Consider the following 18,678-nt stretch of genomic DNA (forward strand, 5'->3'; position numbering starts at 1 on the left):
TGGGAAACATGCTTCCTGAAAACATCTAACATTTTGAAATTTGACAAATTTATGCCACACCTCTCCAAGCGTTGAATGAACTCAAGAACTGAATCCTGATTCAAAGTGCCCTTTGCCTACAACAATTAACACAGGTTGCCCTTCTAACCTGAATGCCTACTACAATTAAAACAGGTTGCCATTCTACCTGAATGCCTACTACAATTAACACAGGTTGCCATTCTACGTGAATGCCTACTACAATTAACACAGGTTGCCATTCTATCTGAATGCATACTACATTTAACACAGGTTGCCCTTCTAACCTGAATGCCTACTACAATTAAAACAGGTTGCCATTCTACCTGAATGCCTACTACAATTAACACAGGTTGCCATTCTACGTGAATGCCTACTACAATTAACACAGGTTGCCATTCTACGTGAATGCCTACAACAATTAACACAGGTTGCCATTCTACCTGAATGCCTACTACAATTAACACTGGTTGCCATTCTACCCGAATGCCTCCTACAATTAATGCAGGTTGCCCTTCTACCTGGATGCCTACTACAATTAAAACAGTTTGCACCTCGACCTGAATGCCTACTACAATTAACACAGCTTGCCGTTCTATCTGAATGCATACTACAATTAAAACAGGTTGCCATTCTACCTGAATGCCTACTACAATTAACACAGGTTGCCATTCTACGTGAATGCCTACTACAATTAACACAGGTTGCCATTCTATCTGAATGCCTACTACAATCAACACAGGTTGCCCTTCTAACCTGAATGCCTACTACAATTAAAACAGGTTGCCATTCTACCTGAATGCCTACTACAATTAACACAGGTTGCCATTCTACGTGAATGCCTACTACAATTAACACAGGTTGCCATTCTATCTGAATGCATACTACAATTAACACAGGTTGCCCTTCTAACCTGAATGCCTACTACAATTAAAACAGGTTGCCATTCTACCTGAATGCCTACTACAATTAACACAGGTTGCCATTCTACCTGAATGCCTACTACAATTAACACAGGTTGCCATTCTACGTGAATGCCTACAACAATTAACACAGGTTGCCATTCTACCTGAATGCCTACTACAATTAACACAGGTTGCCATTCTACCCGAATGCCTCCTACAATTAATGCAGGTTGCCATTCTACCTGGATGCCTACTACAATTAAAACAGTTTGCACCTCGACCTGAATGCCTACTACAATTAACACAGGTTGCCATTCTACCTGAATGCCTACTACAATTAACACAGGTTGCCATTCTACCCGAATGCCTACTACAATTAAAACAGGTTGCCCTTCTATCTGGATGCCTACTACAATTAACACAGGTTGCCCTCTACCTGAATGCCTACTACAATTAATACAGGTTGCCCTTCTAACCTGAATGCCTACTACAATTAAAACAGGTTGCCATTCTACCTGAATGCCTACTACAATTAACACAGGTTGCCATCTACCTGAATGCCTACTACAATTAACACAGGTTGCCCTCTACCTGAATGCCTACTACAATTAACACAGGTTGCCCTTCTATCTGGATGCCTACTACAATTAATGCAGGTTGCCCTTCTACAAAGAAGATGATAACGGCTATAACAGACGACCTGGTCGATCAGATAATGAAAAGATTTCGAGATTTCATCCCTAACAGACAAACAAAACAACAGATGACCATATTAAAGATATTTATTACTGCCACGTTTCAGTCTCACAATAATAGAGGCATACAGACTACACAGTATCAAGTAACACTGCATATCGCAGTAACATGAAACACTCAGCAGGAGTTGTCTGTATCTTATACACTGAGACAATTACTTTTACTATTTGTCCCCTAATTTCAGAGCAAACTCGATGGTCGATGTCTTTGGCACGTTTTCGGAACCTGGATGTTGATTTTGTAAAACATTCTCTGATTTGTCTTTTGATATGTGCGATAGTCCTCTCAGTGTAGCACAAAAAAGTAGGTCTGAAATGGCAAGGGTGAAAACGTGCACATGCCTGAATGTAAATTATCTTATGTCCATGTTAGAATGTTGAGATCTGATTGGTTCCTATGATCTTGATATAATACCATGTCCCGCCTTGGGGGGAAACAAATTTCTGAGCTGGAGAATAAATCCCTTTACCCTGACCATGATGAAAACAGGCTACACGTGGAAACAACTTATTTGGACAACTTATTTGGAGATAAAGAAGATTATAATAAAAAGACCCGTCACTTACAATGAAATTAACTGGTTTAGGAAATCACAATTATACACTGTTTAAGATCAAAAGGTTTCATGTGTATGTAGGAAAAGCAACTTACAAGTTGTCTGGCTGAGAGTAGTTTGAACCTTCAATTGGGTTTACTCAATTTATTGTGGATTAACACTATAGTATATAACTAGAGTCAATCATGATGGGTTGGATACTATGCAGGCAACTCCACCAGTTCCGAGAGCTGAAGACTTCAATGACTATATGGTTATCAACTGGGTTGACGATGATGCTCGGTTTCCAATACCTCTGTGTGTACTATTTATTTATACCAGTGGTATATGAGTAATTAAATTGTCTTCATTGTATTCAAACTGTTTTGTTTTGTTGTATGTTGTACACTTAATTAATTGGACTGTTCCAATCAATGCCCAACAGGTAATAGCCAGGAGATTAGTGGTGCAGTGGACCATAAACTTTGTTGTTTTAAGCTGTAGAAGTTTTGGCATGTAGAAGTTTTGGGAGGACACCGTGCTAACTGCTAACCTGGCAAAGTGCACTTCTCCCAAATTATCATTTAATATGTTAACAATTTATTTAATTTTTTAGTTGTATCTTTTTGTTTCTCTGACCCACCAAAGATGGAGAAGTGAGGCAAATTTAAAAAATGTATACTATTATTTGTTTTTCTGATAATATTTTTGGCATCAGCATAATTATTTAAACCAAAATAACAAATGGTGTTGCGTTCTTATTCACCAGTTCAATGGGGCCTTCATTATGTTGACCAATATGAAAACACCTCATCTGCCAAATAACCATTCACTATAACAGACTTAAGCATGCCCTGACGATCAGAGAGGATTACTGTTTACATGATACCTTTTAATCATAACATTACTTGATTAATAAAAAAAATATTGTTAATTTTTCTTTTTTCTCATTTTCAAATTGCTAAGCGACAATCTAAAACTACATATGAAGGGAATAGCACTGTACAGAAAATATATTAGAAAACATTTGCCTAATAGCCAACCCGAATAATATCTAACACTTTGAAAAATGTCCAACAGGTAAGGAGCTGTCAGACAAAATGGCGTATCCTGTGTGATTGAAACCTTCTGATTGGTCAGCCAGGTTGTTTGATTGACAGGTGGCTACAGGTTAATCATGTCTGCCACTCATCATTAGTAGCCTCGTTACACAGGCGGCTACCTTCCTCCTTGATCAGCTGCTCTCAAAACTCCCCTCAACACGTTTTTCTCGCCCCGATGTTCTACATTGACTATTTCAAATACAGACATACCGTATTCGACGTAATAAGTGCCCAGGGCGCTCTCAAAATTAGGAATGGGGGGCTGTTATTAGAATATTATTTTGGTGGAAAAAAAACAGAGTTGAAAGATAAATTCCGTGGTTTATGCTGACAGCCTGAAATGTTTATGTACGACAGATATATTTTTCCAGAATTATATTGCCCCAGGAATGGGGGGCTGTTATTAGAATATTATTTTGGTGGAAAAAAAACAGAGTTGAAAGATAAATTTCGTGGTTTATGCTGACAGCCTGAAATGTTTATGTACGACAGATATATTTTTCCAGAATTATATTGCCCATAATTAAGGGTGCATATAATACACGAGTGTGTCTTATACGCGAATAAATAAGTCTTGTGTACATTGATCAGTTGGAAGGGGTTCTAATTGGGATTGTTCACTTGCCAATATATTAGCAAATTTGGCCGTGGGCGCTTATTGGAGCGGGGCGCTTATTACGTCGAATATGGTACATCAGAATCTTAAAACAATTTCTACTAGCTTTGGTACCAATCACATAACATTCTATGGGGTGGGGGCTGGAATATTTGTTTGAGACAGAATACTGTTTGAGCTAACGATTCAAAGTAGACCATTTGTTTTCTCTGGAAAAACAATTGTTTTAACACACATTGCAGGTATTTTTCAGAATATTGAGACTATATAGTAAATAAAATTAATATTTTCCAGCCTTTTCCGGGGATATAGTAAAAAATAAATTAAAGTTCCCACCCAAAATATCAACTGGTAGGCCCCTTACATTAAAGACGCTGTTTACACCTCAGCACAGTAGCCGTCATTGAGATACTACTCCAAATGTTTTAATAATTTCCCTGAACATTTTAACATTGTAGAAAAGTAAAATAGGTGATGATTTATTTGTTTGTTATTTAACGCTGCACTGAGCAATATTCCAGCTATATGACAGCGGTCTGTAAATAATCGTGTCTGGACCAGACAATCCAGTGATTGATGTCATGAGCATCGATCCTCGCAACTGGGATACGATGACATGCATCAACCAAGTCAGCAAGCCTGACCACCCGATCCTGTTAGTCGCCTCTACGACAAGCATAGTCGCCTTTTACGGCAAGCATGGGTTGCTGAAGACCAATTCTACCCCGGATCTTCACGGTCAAATAGGTAATGAGCCCCAATCAGGATCAGCCATGCAATTTGGTCAAAACATGCATTTTTCATGTAAAAACATACTTTCATGTACATAGTATTTCTGAAACTGATTTTAACAAAATAAAACTTAACTGGTCAGCTGGAGCTTGGTGTTTACCAGATCAAATATCTGAACACATGTTTTTGTTATGAAAAGAACACTACATGAAGGGAAATAAATATGGATAATGTTAAAAAAAAGCATATTACTGGGTAGAACCTGGTTTAAAACCATCAAAATACATCATTGATCAAGTAGAAAGATGTTGGCCTTTTTTTCCACAAATCTTTAGAACGTCCATCTTGCATTTCTTTGATATTGTGACACATCAAATAAAAGCTCTTTCTTATGTTTCCGCTTTAAGTTTTGTTTTCAGGATCTCTTAATGTAATCTTGAAACAGATCTTTTCGTCGAGATTAACTTCAGTTGAAATCTTGACAAGTATATCAGGTAGTTTTGACTGATTTATAAAAAAAGCTTAATTTTGGGAAGTATTTTGCACTCTGTTTAATCCATTCAGTCTTCCTTTTATTCCACTAATTCAACTTCTTTGAGGTCTTCAGAATGATCCAAGTTTTGAAAATACATCCATTTGTGAGTGAGTGAGTGAGTGTGAGAGTGAGTGAGTGAGTGAGTGAGTGAGTGAGTGAGTGAGTGAGTGAGTGAGTGAGTGAGTGAGTGAGTGAGTGAGTGAGTGAGAGGGGTGAACCACCACCTCAGGGTACAGTTATGACTTCACATCATATCAGCAGGATGTTGGACAACAGATTGAATTACTGCTGTTGCACCCATATTCAAACCTCTTGGAAATACTAAGGTGTCATCACTGGTTGGAACAAGTGTGTGAAATTTGAGCTGCACTGGTACAGTACTTTGTCAGGCGAAGATGTATACAGATGCCTTCAACAATGCTGCTGATGGATGATGAGACTTTTAGTCAGGTGAGCTACAAAATCTATTGTCATACCCCAATGTCAGAATGATGAGATCTGATTGGTCCACGTGATCTTAACAAAATACTGTGAAACCTGCCTTGGAGGGGAATAAATTTCTCAGAAGGGTTTTAAATCTCTTATACCCCGCCATGAGCAATACAGGCTGCACATGGATTCTGAGGGGCAGAATAAATTCCTTAACCCCGCTTCAAAGCAAAAGCTGCACACTTTTTCAGAATCAATGGAAGTCACATGACTTAGCACAAGTGCTTAGCTCAATCGAACAGCTGTTTTCTATCAATTTTGAAATAAGTAGGTAAGATAAAATCAAATCGTTGTACCAGGATCTCTTGAGTACATGGGGTTTTATGCCTCTGGCACGTGGTATAAAACCTAACTTGGGATGCATAAAACCCCATGTATCTCTCGTGATCCTGCTACAAATTATAGTGTGAATGTTTTATTGGATTGGTCCTTGCCATGTGAAAAATCTTATGCCAAATTTATTTTTGTATTAACCAACTGTGCCTCTTTTAAGGCTACTGTTGTATTTTTACAGAAAGGACATACAGTGTCCCTTAAGGATGGCCATTGGTAAAAAAATGAGTTGAAATAAAGGTCAGCAGTATGCAATAGTAAAAAAAATCATGAATGTCACTGGCCACATTAAATGTCAAAGTGTAATAACATTCAGGATGATCCTGAATTGTTCTATTGCCCTGACTATAACAATTCCGGGCCCAACCATCATCTAATAGACATTATAGCTAAAATGGATAGAATTATCATTAAACCGTCGGCATGTTATCAGAAATCAGCGGGCCACTGTAACTTGATAATGCCCTCATATTGCTTGATGACGGGCCATTATCACGCCCGTTGTTGGGTGACGTCCTGGGGTAGGGATAGGTGACGTCATTTTTAAAAGTGACGTCATCTGGTTTGTTCTATGACGTTTCCATAATTGTAAAAGTGGGTCAGTGACATTCATGTTGATTGCAGTAAATGTTTCAAAACCGATATTGTTGTTTCTTTTTATTTGATAACAAATTCCATCCGTTTTAGCTATAATAACGGTAACGCTATTTTACAGGGCATAATCATTTGCCCGTTGGACGTTTGTGAGCGAAAACGTATATAACGAACAACGGATATAACATACTGATTTCTCTGGTCCCTTGTAGTTCATTATATCCATGTTCTACTGTACTTATATAAGGAGAAGGGGGGACCACATATTGGGTTCAAGATACGCATTACATTTGACAGTCTACTGTAATTTGATTATATAAAATTACCTAAAAATAATAATTGATCATTTTTGAAGCCATTATGTCAAGTGTAGTGATGTAAATCTCTGTAGGCAGTGACAGATTATTGTTCAGGTGAAACATATATCCAGTAACCCTTTCGTTAAGGCAGAAATAGCTAGAAGACGTAATGACTACTATGAACAGTGACCATATTTCCACAGGAAGTTTGATTTAACGAATCTCAATGTGTATCATTCAAATGGCCAGTCATAACTTGCTAAGCTCTTCATCTACATTTATAAAAGTGTGACCGTTGCTATTATATATACCATATCCATGAATATCATCCACAGTTCTGCATCAACTTTGTTTATGGAAAATGTGAAGTGAAATGGGGTTTAATGTTGTGTTCAAGATTATAACTGCACTTATATAGTGACATGCGTGCGTGCGTGCGTGCGTGCGTGTGCGTGTGCGTGTGCGTGTGCGTGTGCGTGTCCGTGCTAGTCCGGATTGATGTACATTTTATAGTGCTAGCCCACGGAGATACCATGCAGCAGTTTAACATGAATAGAGAGACAAGCACAGGTTACTGAAGACCGATTCTACCCCGGATCTTCATGGGAGGAGACAAGCAAGGTTACTGAAGACCGATTCTACCCCGGATCTTCATGGGAGGAGACAAGCAAGGTTACTGAAGACCGATTCTACCCCGGATCTTCATGGGAGGAGACAAGCACGGGTTGTTGAAGACCAATTCTATCCCGGATCTTCACAGGAGGAGACAAGCAAAGGTTGTTGAAGACCAATTCTACCCCGGATTCTTACAGGCCCATTAAGCATGTACTTTTGTGATTTGTATTTTCTAAGTGTAAATATCAGAGTGATAAATTAATAAATTCAAACTGGACTTCTTATTTCCCATTCCTGATTTATAGGGTCGGCAGAATGGTATACCAAACTGTATGATGTATAGGGTCGGCAGAATGGTATACCAAACTGTATGATTTATAGGGTCGGCAGAATGGTATACCAAACTGTATGATTTGGTTGGCTGGTTTGTTGTTTAACACCGCACCCAGCAATTGGGATCGATGACATGCATCAACCAAGTCAGCGAGGCTGACCACCCGATCCCATGAGTCGCCTTTTACGACAAGCATAGTCACCTTTTACGGCAAGCATGGGTTGCTGAAGACCTATTCTACCCCGGAATCTTCATGGGTCCCAAACTGTATGATGTATAGGGTCAGCAGAATGGTATACCAAACTGTATGATGTATAGGGTCGGAAGAATGGTATACCAAACTGTGTGATGTATAGGGTCGGCAGAATGGTATACCTAACTGTATGATTTATAGGGTCGGCAGAATGGTATACCAAACTGTATGATGTATAGGGTCGGCGGAATGGTATACCAAACTGTATGATGTATAGGGTCGGCAGAATGGTATACCCAACTGTATGATGTATAGGGTCGGCAGAATGGTATACCCAACTGTATGATGTATAGGGTCGGCAGAATGGTATACCAAACTGTATGATGTATAGGGTCGGCAGAATGGTATACCAAACTGTATGATGTATAGGGTCGGCAGAATGGTATACCAAACTGTATGATTTATAGGGTCGGCAGAATGGTTTACCAAACTGTATATGTATAGGGTCGGCAGAATGGTATACCAAACTGTATGATGTATAGGGTCGGCAGAATGGTATACCAAACTGTATGATTTATGGGGTTGGCAGAATGGTATACCAAACTGTATGATTTATGGGGTCGGCAGAATGGTATACCAAACTGTATGATTTATGGGGTCGGCAGAATGGTATACCAAACTGTAGAAACAGCAAAACATGTCACCAAAGACAGCCACTTAACAGCAGCTGCTGTCAATAACGCTAACAAATATCTCCTACATAAATACTCAGGACAAAGTTCTAACAAGTATGAAACAGCTCACATGGCCTTGAATCAGGCAAGATGTAATTAAGATGAGTGTATTGCTAGCTGGCACAAGCCTGAACTTCCTCAGCATTGTCTACAATGGAGTTAATGACGTCCATGACGAAGCATGTTCAGCTGATGACTACCGTCATCATACCAAGGACCACCTTTGGAAACTGTGCATGGATGTTAACGAAAGGTAGATGTTATTAATTAACTACAAATAATGAACACAGACCAGCTGGGATATTTTCTAATCAAACAAGTGTACAATTTCTGCTCAAGGTGATCCCCACACATTGTTTCGTTGTTTGTTCCATCTCTCTTCTAGGAAGAAGCTACGGGAGACAGTGTTAGGCCTGATGAATGTTTACTTCTGTATAAGCCATGCCATGGTACAAGCGAGGAAGCTATCATTGCTTCCCTGTAAGGGAGCAATAATTAGATAAATTACGTTACAAGCACGACAGACCCAAAAGACCCGGGGTAGAATAGGTCCTAAGCAACCCATGCTTGCCATAAATAGTCCCCTCTTACGACAAGCATAGTTTACTGAAGACAAATTCCAACCAACTTCACTGCAGGGCTCAAACCTGACCACCCTATCAATAATGCAGTAACTTCCTACAATATGTGACCCGTGAAGATCCGGGGTAGATTGGTCTTCAGCAACCCATGCTTGCCGTAAAAGGCGACTATGCTTGTCGTAAGAGGCGACTAACAGGATCGGGTGGTCAGGCTCGCTGACTTGGTTGAAGCATGTTATCGATCTCAATTGCGTGGATCAATGCTCATGATGTCAATCACTGTACTGTCTGGTCCAGACTCGATTATTTTACAGACCGCCGTCATATAGCTGGAATATTGCTGAGTGTGGCGTTAAACAACAAACAAACAAACAAGCTGACAGGAATTATAGGAAATATCGAGGATATATAGATGTTTACCTGAAGGTTGATCTAATTACTATTACCATGGACATTGCTATAGGTAACCTGCTCTAACACAATATTATATATATACCCGTGAAGATCCGGGTTAGAGTAGTTCTTCAGCAACCCATGCTTGCCCTAAAAGGCGACTATGCTTGTCGTAAGAGGCCACTAATGGGATTGGGTGGTCAGGCTTGTGACTTGGTTGAAGCATGTCATCGATCCCACTGCGTGGATCGATGCTCATGATACCAATCACTGGATTGTCTGGTCCAGACTCGATTATTTTACAGACCGCCGTCATATAGCTGGAATATTGCTGAGTATGGCATTGAACAACAAACAAACAAACAAACAAACATACAAACAATATTATATACATGTGCATATTATTTTAGAGCTTTTAAGCATTTTGCAAAATCATGTAAATATTTAATAGTTTATTTCAAACCATACCTTCAGGTGCCGCCATAGCTGAGGTGGACAATTACATGTTCCGAAATCAAACGATACGGGTTCCAACCCCGCTGGCGACGCATGTTTTCCAACAAAATTTGAAATCATTACTTGTCAAAACATTTAAAAATAGTTCCGTCAATTCCAAGTGGAAATTAATTGAAATGCAGGTTCAAGATAATGCATAATTGACAAATAACTCTCCATTCCTGAAAAATAATGGAGTGATGTCACAGATGTATTTTAATACAAACAAGTAACATCGATAAAACTGGTGAAGAGTGTGAGAAGGATACTTGTTTGGATATTTACACATCTTATGTCTGGAGGCCTGTAGAGATCTTTATGAACACAGCGAACAGGTTTCCAACACTTTTATTGCAGCAGCTATAGATCTGAGATCATATCAAGTTCTAATATCAATAATAACCCAGTCATTGATTTCCAATGTACAGTGTTAACTGTGTGTGTGTGTGTGAGTTGGGTTTAACGCCGCTTTTAACAATAATCCAGTTATATTGTGGCGTGTCAGCTTAATGTGGGAGGAAAGCCCGAAGTGATGCAGGTCTCAGACATTTACCACTTTGGTGAAACCCATGAGCACGGGTATGGTGCTGACAAACCTAGAAATATAATCGGGGCGAACCGGGATTTGAACCCACAATCATAGGTTTCTGGCGTGCCCAAGTAACTGGAATACTGTTAAAAGCGGCGTTAAACCCAACTCACTCACTCACTCAAACATGCCTATGCATCTGCCTAACTCTTTGGTCATCAAATCACCTCATTGATGCTGAGGGGGCATAAGTGCATTCAGTTGTTCCAATCCTCAGCAGCAAATGTTGTGCTCTCTGATACTGATGTGTAACAATTCTGTCACAATACATCCAAACACAGGTTTTCAAGCACTTAAAGGGGAAGTGTACACACAAAAATCATTTTCTATCTTTTTCTAAACAAAACGCAATTTTAGAATTAGTTAGTATCTGTGTTTGAAAATATACACTCATTTTTTTCACAGTGAAAGTAGGAAGCTCACAATAGTGTGAAAATGATATGCCGTTATGAGGCCTTCGTTTTTCGAGCTAAACAGGCCTGATTTATCCCCCTTAGATTATGACGTAATTGGTGCCAATGTCAACTGGGTCCCTGTCTATTCTCAACGCAAAAGATATCAAGTACCAGTTTGTGGTAAAACAACATGGCCTACGACACACTCCGGCGCAGTGGTGACTCAGCATAACACTATGCTGGCTGGCATCTGAGACGCTAGAATCACACACCTGTACCTACACCACGTGAAGCGGCTCTAACAAAGCATGATGACGTCATAATGTTTATCAATTGGCACCAATGACGTCATATTGTAAGGGGCATTAGCCATGGTGTTTTTGTTATGGAAATAGAACACTTGGTAAATGTGAAAAATATAAATCATTTTAATGCAAAAATATGTCAATTATTAGTGATATTTTTATATTTTTGTCTATGACACTTCTAGGTTAACACTTTTAATGTGGAAAAAGTACAAGAAAAATATTTCATTTCCGTGTGAACTTGCCCTTTAATTGGTGCACATCCTGCCCTTGACTGCATGCCCCTGTCTGTTCATCATGACATTGAGGTCCTAAAGGTACCACTTATTTGTACTGGGATATTTCAGTCTATATTTGTTGGATGATATTTGTATATCATCAAAACTTGATCCTTAGCAAACTTTGAGTAGTATAGCAAGACCACAAGAAACCTCTAACGGTGACTCGTCAAACTGTTCCATACATATCAGACAATGTACCAAAGTGCTATCCTTTAGTTATTTTAACAAAGTAGACAAAAATTCTGCATAACAACTTCTTTATAATACTTTAATAAGGAGGTTTCTGTATGATCATTATTCTGTTGTCAAGTAAGACTTACTTTTATTTAAAATATATTTGGTAAAAGCTGCCCCTGAAATAACAAGATATTTGAAAATATTATTCCTGGCAAAATTAAATTTGGCCCTAAACAATGTTTTGATTTCCCACCTCCCCCACCACACACACACACCATCTCTGATGGGTTTTTCTATACCGGTATATGTATTGCCTTGTGTCAGTATAAGATGCCTTGTTTGCCTCATTTAAATTTGGCTATGGACACCATGTTCATGTCATACATTCCGTGTCTGCGATATGGGGAGTTTTTCATGTATTATCAACATATTACATTTCATGCTCTGCAAGTTTGTCAAAGTCTTGTCTTTTATTATACAGCTGAATTCAATCAATACTGTTGCATATCATATATATATTCTTTATTCTTAACATGATATTTATTACACTGAAACACAAAAGAATAATCATTTCTTTATCATATCATGGCATTCTTAAAATAATCACTATTTTTGACATATCTTCGCTCAATGAAGAAACTTTAGAAGCCGTGTATGATGGTTGACGGAGAGATGTGACACGGATATCGATGATGCACTTTTCTGGATTCAGTGTAACAAAGAAGATATCGATATCATGAGTGAGTGAGTGTTTGTTGATTAACGCAACACTCAGCAATTTTCCAGCTATATTTTGGCAGTCTGTTAACAATTGATGGACCCGACAATCCAGTGACTGACATCATGGGCATCGATCTACACAACATGCATCAACCAAGTCAGCAAGCCTGACCACCTGATCCCGATAGTTGCGCCTTACGACAAGCATAGTCGCCTTTTACGGCAAGCATGGGTTGCTGAAGACCTATTCCACCCAAGATCTTCACGGGTCTCGATATAATGAGTGATGTCTGTTCTGTATTCGCTCCCCTCGTGATGCACTGCCAGAGTGGGACAGAGGTGAGATATAAATCAGCCAACCCCTCTCATACTAATCGTGTCTGGACTTCACGTCCGGTGGGAAAAATAAAGCCACTATATAATGTAATCGCCAGCAAAGTGAAACATTTGCCCTCGTGAGATGTCAGAAGCCGGGTAATGACAGAATCAATGAATGAAGAACACTGATTGGAACTTTCTCCCTCATACTACGTGTCCCAAGAAAATAGTAACACATAGTTTTCCAGGGATCTCAGTCCTGCAGTTGTTTTTTGTTTTATTTAATGTTATGTCGGCTTAGCCAGTTTATGAAACAGATCAAACATCACACGGACCAATACCCCCAACATATCGACACACATATTCCAGCAGCAAAGATCACATCCAACAATTCAACTATGCAACTAAAGATCACTGTCTCAATCAAAAATATGATAATTTTTTTGTACTTTGCTTGCCAAATGCAGCCCTGCACAACTCCCCCTTAGAATAAAAAAAATGATAAAAAGATATGTATTTTGCTTGCCAAAGGCAATCCTGCACAATTCCCCATTGGAATAAAAAATATGATAAAAAAATATGTACTTTGCTTGCCAAATGCAGCCCTGCACAACTCCCCCTTAGAATAAAAAAAATATGATAAAAAAATATGTTCTTTGCTTGCCAAATGCAGCCCTGCACAACTCCCCCTTAGAATAAAAAAATATGATTAAAAAAATATGTACTTTGCTTGCCAAAGGCAATCCTGCACAACTCCCCCTTAGAATAAAGAAAATATGATAAAAAAATATGTACTTTGCTTGCCAAAGGCAAACCTGCACAACTCCCCCTTGGAATAAAAAAATATGATAATTTTTTTTGTACTTTGCTTGCCAAATGCAGCCCTGCACAACTCCCCTCATTTAAATTTGGCTAGGTACACCATGTTCATGTTATACATTCTGTGTCTGCGATATGGGGAGTTTTTCATGTATTATCAACATACTACATTTTATGCTCTGCAAAGTTTGTCAAAGTCTTGTCTTTTATTATACAGCTGAATTCAATCAATACTGTTACATATCATATATATATTCTTTATTCTTAACATGATATTTATTACACTGAAACACGTAAGAATAATCATTTCTTTATCATATCATGGCATTCTTAAAATAATCACTATTTTTGACATATCTTCGCTCAATGAAGAAACTTTAGAAGCCGTGTATGGTGGTTGATGGTGGTTGACGGAGAGATGTGACACGGATATCGATGATGCACTTTTCTGGATTCAGTGTAACAAAGAAGATATCGATATCATGAGTGAGTGAGTGAGTGAGTGTTTGTTGTTTACGCAAGACTCAGCAATATTCCAGCTATATTTTGGCAGTCTGTTAACAATTGATGGACCCGACAATCCAGTGACTGACATCATGGGCATCAATCTACACAACATGCATCAACCAAGTCAGCGAGCCTGACCACCTGATCCCGATAATCGCCCCTTACGACAAGCATAGTCGCCTTTTATGGCAAGCATGGGTTGCTGAAGACCTATTCCACCCAGGATCTTCACGGGTCTTGATATCATGAGCATCTAATATCATGAGTGATGTCTGTTCCGTATTTGCTCCCTTTTGTGATGCACTGCCAGAGTGGAACAGAGGTGAGATATAAATCAGCCAACCCCTCTCATACTAATCGTGTCTGGACTTCACGTCCTGTGGGAAAAATAAAGCCACTATATAATGTAATCGCCAGCAAAGTGAAACATTTGCCCTCGTGAGATGTCAGAAGCCGGGTAATGACAGAATCAATGAATGAAGAACACTGATTGGAACTTTCTCCCTCATACTACGTGTCCCAAGAAAATAGTAACACATAGTTTTCCAGGGATCTCAGTCCTGCAGTTGTTTTTTGTTTTATTTAATGTTATGTCGGCTTAGCCAGTTTATGAAACAGATCAAACATCACACGGACCAATACCCCCAACATATCGACACACATATTCCAGCAGCAAAGATCACATCCAACAATTCAACTATGCAACTAAAGATCACTGTCTCAATCAAGATCAATCAAGATCATAGTAGTCAACTAAAGGTCACTGTCCAAATCTAGATCACACTCAAACCCACCATTTTGTGGAAGACTTGGTAGCTGAGTGGGTTAGGTAGCTGACCTCATGTGGTGCCTTACTCTGAGAGTTTGAGTTCAAAGCCCGGATGGGATTCCCCCCAAAAGAGAACAAGGATTTGCACATGGCAAAGAAAGTGTCATCCCAAATATAACATATGTTACATAATGGGGATACTATTGCAATAGTTAATTCTGATTTGGATGCTTTAGCAATATTTGAACCATTATTGGGATATTACAATAAATACAAGACAAAAAGTAATCAGGGCTCGCTAATACCCCCGACTTGGACTCCAACATATTCCTAAGTTCAATATATGACAAAAGCAATATTTTCTCAGAAAATCCATCATTGAAATTTTGCACTGCACCTCTCCTATTGGTATAGAAATTATATTCCAATTTAGAAAATAATCCATGAAGTAGTTTTTAAGGTATAGATTGCAAAAATGTTGAAGTATAAGAAATATTCTTAGTTGGATTAAGACATACCTGAAGACTAACTTATGGATTTCACGTTAAAAACTAAACTCAAACTTAAGTCTTTCACATTGTGGCCATGCTGCTCTCTTTCACAGTGACACTTTCTGATGAGAGTGATCTCCCTTAGATCAAGTACTTGACATAGAAGCACTGTGATGGTAATGACAAAAATTTCTGGGACACACATATATTTCCTTTAAAAAAATGTAACTTAGTTTTTCCGTCTAATATTTCATTGATTCTGACTTTGTGTTAGTGAATAAGTAAATAATCTAGACCTTTCAAAGGATTAAATTGAAAAATACAGATGTTGAAACAAATTTGATTTCCATGTGGGACACAGGAGGATTGATACATTAATAAATAATTATCTTTAAAAATATCATTTTTCATGAACTGGAATATTATGTTAATGAATAAATTACCCTGAACAAATATATCAAACTTGGATATTACTGTTCAAAGAATTTTTCATTTTAATAAAACAAATCTATGTTCCAGTTACCTGTTGTACCCCTAGTTATCACCCATCTTAGAACAAATTTAGAGGGAATATGTTTTGTGCTCCACTGTCTGATGACCATGTTTAAGGCTAGATCTTTCACACACATTACAAGTTTACGTATTCATAATATGATGAATTATGAATTGTTTCAATTTAAATTGTTTAATTCACCGGACAATTAATAACAAATAATATCATTTTAGATTTACATGGAAAACATACGTTTGTTTCTGTTATAATAACGATCTGTTAACGTAGTGAACGGTCTAATTAATATTCATGAGTTATATTCATGAGTCTGCTCAAGTGTACGCGTTGTAACATTTTGATCGAGACTATTATCCCATATTTGGTTATCACGTGACCTCACGGGAAAAGGTTTTTTTTAAACTAAAGATTTTTTTAAAAACAAGACAGATAATTTAATCACAAATACTAAGATATCGTTGATAGCAATAGTTATTTGAATACTTTTTCATCTGTACTTAATTATTGACCATAAAAAAATTGGATATCGATCTTCCGAGAAAGCAAAATGGCGGTCAATCAAGATTCAATATACGACTAGCTACTGAAAACAATAAAATCTGCAAATCCTCATTGTATGTCAACCAAGTGAAAGTCGTTAGCCACGACTTAAAAATAATCGTCCAGACTTTGAGGGTTTGGCAGATCCGCTCGACTGATCTGCATTGGTCGACTGGCCGTCGTCACGCTTTCGCTTCTTGTCTGAGGTTACGTATCGTAGCATTGTGAGGATAATGAGGTACATCGATGATGCAAGGTATTAATGTACAGTTGTAAACACCTTTCACTCAAATTAACAAGATGTTCTCAGTAATTAATCCTCGATTAATCAGTGTCAACTCAGTTTATTGCTTATTACAGTGATTGACCGATTGGACTATCATGTAGGTACGATGTATTTACAGCAATCAAAACAAAGAAAGTTTGTCAGTGTAGTTAATCTTCATTGTGTTGCAACTGCAGACAGAAACTGCTCAGTCCTAACTGTTGATCATGTCCGGTCAAAATTTAAGAATGTCCAGACAATACTTTTTCAAATGTCCGGTAAGCAATATTTTAAAACGGACATTTGAGATTCCCAATCGGACATGTCCGGCGCATATGACGGTTTCCGGACCCCTGGTGCAATGTACTGTGCAGAGTTAAGTCCTATGCCATACCAAAATCTGCTGATCGTAAGTTTGCTTGATTTCAATTTTAAGTATTTGAGGATCATATCCATGCTTGTGTATTTTACCATAGATGTAAAGTTGAATTTTGAGGCAAAAGATGGTGGTCTAGTTGGGGGGTAATATTTCTGTTTAGCAACTCAGTCCCTCCCTCCCCCATCTCTATTGCTACAGAAAATGAATGTGAATCTTGGGTTAGAACCCTGATGCAGGCACTGCTAAGAAACACTGGGCGATGTGCCACTCAAACCACTGGGCCACCTGTCATAACAAAAGCAACTTCCATATCTGAAACAACAAACAGGCCCCAAATCTGATCTCAACTCAACCCAGTTGGGAATCTGGGGGAAACAGGTCTCTGGTATCATGCTTGTAAGAGACACTACAATGCATATTGGGAGATCACAACCTGGCTGATTGTGCGACTATGCGCCTTGATGACACGGATCGTTCCTCACACAGTCAACCATTAGATTACCTCCACCAAACACAAATACTTAAAGGCTGTCATGATATATCGTAGCTGGAATCTCTACCAGATACAACCTATTGGAAAAGGAGTTAGAAAAGAAAGGGTAGTCTTAAAATATAACAAGAGTAATCAGGAGATGACATCCCCCCACCACCATCCCCAAACCTCCAGTCTAGTGCAATTTAGAAATGGAGTTTGGCTACTTATACCACACTTAGGGTTCACTGCCATTGATACCTTCTGTTCAGGAAGAAGAAACTATAATGCTGTTCAGTATCCAAAATCGTCAAAAGGCACCAGTTCACCACTAGACTGATCTGTATAGCAAGTTTCTTCCCAAATTATTCAACGATTTTGGAGTTTTGGAGAACAATTAACTATTATTTTTGTTAAAAATTACAACTAAATGATTTTATCATATACTGCATAGTGTTGTTGATATGATAAACAAGTCCATAAAATTGTTATCACAATCCGATAAATATGCAAACGAGGTCACCTCACACGAAGTACTCCAGACATTGATGCAATGCTCATTAAACTATTGACTGACATTCCCAATAAGTTTAGATAGGATTTCATGTTTGGCAGATTCTGTAGACAAAGATGGCTGCAAATGATTTGGCACTATATGATAAATGGGGCGATTCACTCGAACTCTATATTCATATGCATTGTCTACTTCATTGAGCGAAATTACATCTTAGAAATTTATTGTTTTAAGAATGACATATCTGATAAAGAGATATTTACCCCTGTGTGCTCTTTGTATCATTAATATCCTTTAGGCCACAATTTTTAAAATTTTTGTTTCACAGGCCCACCGTCCCTACTGAAAGCAGCTGGAAAAGAATGA

At 38.4% G+C, this 18,678-nt stretch overlaps 1 protein-coding gene across 1 annotated transcript in view; it reads right to left on the reverse strand.

The window, feature by feature from the left end:
• Nucleotides 1-18,678, reverse strand: part of LOC124134013 (probable ATP-dependent RNA helicase DHX35) — a 159,030-nt gene that overhangs the window by 14,864 nt on the left and 125,488 nt on the right. The gene's annotated exons all lie outside the window — the stretch shown is intronic.

The sequence above is a fragment of the Haliotis rufescens genome, unplaced genomic scaffold (assembly GCF_023055435.1).
Source record: "Haliotis rufescens isolate VD_foot unplaced genomic scaffold, xgHalRufe1.0.p SCAF_17, whole genome shotgun sequence".
In the NCBI taxonomy this organism is placed as follows: Eukaryota; Metazoa; Mollusca; class Gastropoda; order Lepetellida; family Haliotidae; genus Haliotis; species Haliotis rufescens.